Raw genomic sequence first — 4,771 nt, forward strand, 5'->3', positions numbered from 1 at the left:
TATTTCTGAGTCTCTACATGAGTAATGACAAACTGGGGAAGAAACGTCTGAGGTGGGGAGTTTTTCTGCTAATATGTCATAAACTTAAATTTTCTGGCAATGGTGTGTGATTTTCCCGCCTTCCACAGGGTGGCAGTGTTGTACATAAAAAGGTTTGCACTGACATATGTCACCAACTTAACCAGCCCATGCATACACATTCATCTTATTTGATCTCGGGGAACCAAGTTGTTGCTCTAAGGCATTCCTGATACTCTAAACCCCTAAGAAGTAAATCAAAGCAGGCCGGGCTGGCATGGGGAGATATGGTTACCCTGTCATCACTAGTAGGAGACACTTGGCCAGCATTAAAGCTACATGAGTAAATCTGTAACCACCCAGACCAGTGGGAGATGGAGACATGACTAACGCACTACTGAGAATGTGTGGGAAAAGCAACTATTATCCCACAGATGGCATTTTGAAAAGAGTAACTCAAACCTTATGCCACCTGTAAATGCATGTCATCCATGCAAGTGTGAGAAAGTTTACCCAAAATGAGTTCTACACAGCCTGTGAAAACAGTTGTATGGTGCCTTCCAAAATTAACCCAATAACAGAAACACTACTCAACTATGATACAAAGTAGATATACTAGATTTGAAAGAAGGGGGCGTTTACAAAAGAAGGCAGGTGGAATAATGAAAGAAGTTATTGAGTTGCATTATGGAGAGTTCTTAGAGCTTGATTCGACTAAAATCAGAATCTTGGTGCCTGCTGTTTTGCAATTTTTTAATCCCCTAACTATGTGAAAGTGCGAGTATCCCTTTAAAACTGCATGCATCTCTTTAAAAAAAAAAGAGGAAATAGTTGATAGCTATTCATGATTTTAAACAATTACATATGAGATTAAGTATGGTTAGGAAGGACAATGAGTTGGTTGCTCTATATCTGTCTTGTAACTAGCCAATTTGATGAACAATAAATGGTCTAATGTGTATGTACAGATGTACAGTGGGTATGAAAAGTATTCAGTCATTTGCTAAAATCATTTAAGTTGATTCTTTTTCTCATTAATGTACAAATAGTTTAATTTTTGAGAGAAAAACACAGAATTGTAGAAGTTTTTGTAAAAAACTGAAATATCACAAAGCCAAAAGTATTCAGACCCTTTGTTGTGACACTCATATATTTAACTGAGGTGCTGTCCATTTCTTCTGATCATCCTTGATGGTTATACACCTTTATTGGAGTCCAACTGTGTCTGATTAAATTAATTCGACTTGATTTGTAAAGGCACACATTGTATATATAAGACCTTACAGCTCACAGTGCATGTCAGAGCAAATGAGAATCATGAGGTCAAAGAACTTCCCAAAGAGATCAGAGACAGGATATTGGCAAGGCACATATCAGGCCAAGGTTACAAAATAATTATAACACTCAAGGTTCCTAAGAGCACAGATGCCTCCCTAATCCTTAAATTGAAGAAGTTTTGGATGACTAGAACTGTTCCTTGAGCTGACGGTCCAATCAAACTGAGCACAGAAGAGCCTTGGAGAGAGAGGTAAAGAAGAACCCAAAGATCACTGTGGCTGAGATCCAGAGATGCAGTGGGGAGATGGGAGAAAGTTCTAGAAAATTAACCATCACTGCAGCCCTCCACCAATCGGGGCTTTATGGCAGAGTAGCCCGGCGGAAGCTTCTTCTCAGTGCATGACACATGAAGGACTTCCACACTATGAGAAATACGATTCTCTGGTCTGATGAGACCAAGATTGAACTTTTTGGCTTTAATTCTAAGCGGTATGTGTGGAGAAAACCAGGCACCTCTCATCACCTGTCTAATACAGTCCCAACAGGTGGCAGCATCATGGTGGTGGCAGCATCATGCTGTGGGGGTGTTATTCGTCTGCAGGGACAGGATGACTGGTTGTAATTTAAGGTAAGATGAACGTGGCGTTCGGAACAACTGTGACTGTGACTGTTCTTGAATGGCCCAATTAAGCATCTCTGGAGAGACCTGAAACATTCACCATCCAACCTGACAGAACTGGAGAGGATCTGCAAGGAGGAATGGCAGAGGATCCCCAAATCCAGGTGTGAAAAACATGTTGCATCATTTCCAAGAAGACTCATGGCTGTATTAGCTCAAAAGGGTGCTTCTACTCAATACCGAGAAAAGGGTCTGAATACTTGTGGCAATGTGATATTTCAGTCTTTGTTCTGTAATACATTTTCAAAATGTTCTGTGTTCTACCAAAATGGGTGCTGTGTACATTAATGAGAAATTTCAGAACTTCTTCTTCATGGAAAGAAGAGCAAAGAACAGCACTGAAGTTTTTTCCGGATGGATCTGCAGCCCAAAAAAAGTGAATGTGTTGAGTGAACCTCGTAATCAACATATACACATTACTAACCTCTTTCGTTGCTGTTCTTATTGTTTTGAGAGAACAGTCGCCCAGCACACATACCTAAACCACACCCGTAGCTGACAGTAGCTCCTCACAGGATGCTGATTGGTTGAACCACTGGTGGTTTTGACACAAATGCATTACTTGAAACCTGACGAGATGATGTGTGTGATCTTTTGATCCTGCAGTTCTTGCGTGATCTTGTGATATCGCAATAAAAGATCTACCGTGCAAGGTAACATCTGGCCACCCCTATGAAACATTTGTGGGGACACCACTTTGTGGCAATGCTGGCCTTTGATGCCAGATCTAATAAGATCAACCTCTATGTACAACTGCACCCTCAGCCTTATAACCTGTACAACATATCCTCTATAAAGTATGTGCCTACATGCTCCAAGTAAATGCGTTATGAAAGCCTGGAGAGACGGCAGTGGGGGTGAGCATGAGGAGGTGCTGTCGTTTGAAAAGGCACTTGTTTATTGTTGGAGAGCATGTATTTATTTCATGCCTCCACAGATTGTGGGTAAGGGCAGAGCCGGCTCGGTTGGTGTAATTAGAGAGGTGGAGAGAGCGTTCTGCCGCAGAGAGCTGCTTCGCTTAGATACTCTTAGCTCTGTGAGCCCTCCGAGAGCCCTGTAATGCACTCACTCTCTCTCTCTCTCTCTCTCTCTCTCTCTCACTGACACACACACACACACACACACACACACACACACACACACACACACACACACACACACACACACACACACACACACACACACACACACACACACATACACACACACACACACACACACACACACACACACGGCTGTTAAGTATTGGCACACATGCTGGGACACCTGTCTAGTCTAGTTTAATTGGTCTGATATGCAACAGTGCATCACAAGTTATAATAGAAGAATGTTACACATAGCAATGATATATATATATTTTTAACCTTAGCACCCTCCTTTCCTTTCACTTTTTTCTCTCCCTGTCGACCTTGGAGATCCCTCTGATTTGGCTCTGCTAATAGGGGGTCTGCTCTTCCTGTTCGGGTTTACCAGTCAGGGAGGGACCACCATCCTGCCACCCAGTTGCACCATCACTCGCACACACAAACATCTCAATTACAGCTTCAAAGTTTGCACATGTGAATGCAAATACACATACGTTACATATGATTTTTTTCTCACCCTTTTGGAGCTCTGCATACGAGTAAGTGTTTTTACGGTCTGGGTTGATTTTTGGGTTCCTACCTCCCCTGTCATGATTGTAATGTTTCATGTCTATGAATAAACCTTGCTGCCTCAAAAAGGTGCCCACTGAGGTTTACTTGAAAACTGGAATACAGTTTATCAACACAACTCCGAGGCTAAAAATGTCCATGTTGCTAAATTTGCCCCAAATCCTCCCGAAATGACTCAAAAAATAAATAAACAAGTTTCAAACGTGTAGAAAGACCTTAGTAGACATCTGGAGGAAACCTAAATCTCGACCAGGACTGAGCACTGAAGTGACCCCGGCTGGAAAAACAGGACTTTTATCTCATTTTTTAAATCTGGATCTACACTGATGAGTCAATCTTTAATGCTTTCTATACCATGATGATAGGTTAGACTACAGTAACATACTCCCGGGCAGGGACGGTATGGCATATTCTCATCAGTCATGTGCACCATGGCTACGGTGAGACTGGGCCTATTTTAGAGTTGGTGGTTTGCGGCCATCTCAACAAGGAAATATCTACCCTGTGGCAGAGGGAGCTTCTTTAAGACACTTGGAGCTTGATGTTTGAAACTATTCTGGAACCAGAGTTCTTCCTGTTGGTTACATTTACACACGTTCACCCTAAGGTTTTGTAACGCTCTGCGCGTGCAGTTGTGTAAGGCATCCGAGAAGGAGGGCGCAAAGAGGCCCAATCAGAGCAAAACATTTGATTGAGTTTCATAATGTATGAAGTCAATTCCTGCTAAGGTACTAAACAGCCTGAAACCGATGAGTCTTGTGGTTGCTGGAGACACATTTTTTAAATAGTCACAGATCAGATTAATTTATCTGTGAGGAACTTTTATTCAGCAATGCTCAAAAGTATGCACCCAAAACGACACAAATATTAGCAGAGAAACTGAATAGATTGAAATACATCAATGTTGGGAACCAACAACTTTGATATTTTTAAGATTTCATAGGAGCATTATACAGAACAGGTTGCCGTCTAATAAAACAGCTTTACATTTTAGCACGTGAACACTTTTATATGGGAGAAAGACACTTAGAGGGAAGGAGAGCACAGGGGGAGGGCGGGAGAGAGGGAGGCAGGGAGGGATATAGGGAGAAGGAGGGCAGAAGGGAGGATTGACTAAGGAGAGCCTTTAGTAGACACACTC

The sequence above is a fragment of the Echiichthys vipera genome (assembly GCF_963691815.1).
Source record: "Echiichthys vipera genome assembly, chromosome: 11".
Classification (NCBI taxonomy): domain Eukaryota; kingdom Metazoa; phylum Chordata; class Actinopteri; order Perciformes; family Trachinidae; genus Echiichthys; species Echiichthys vipera.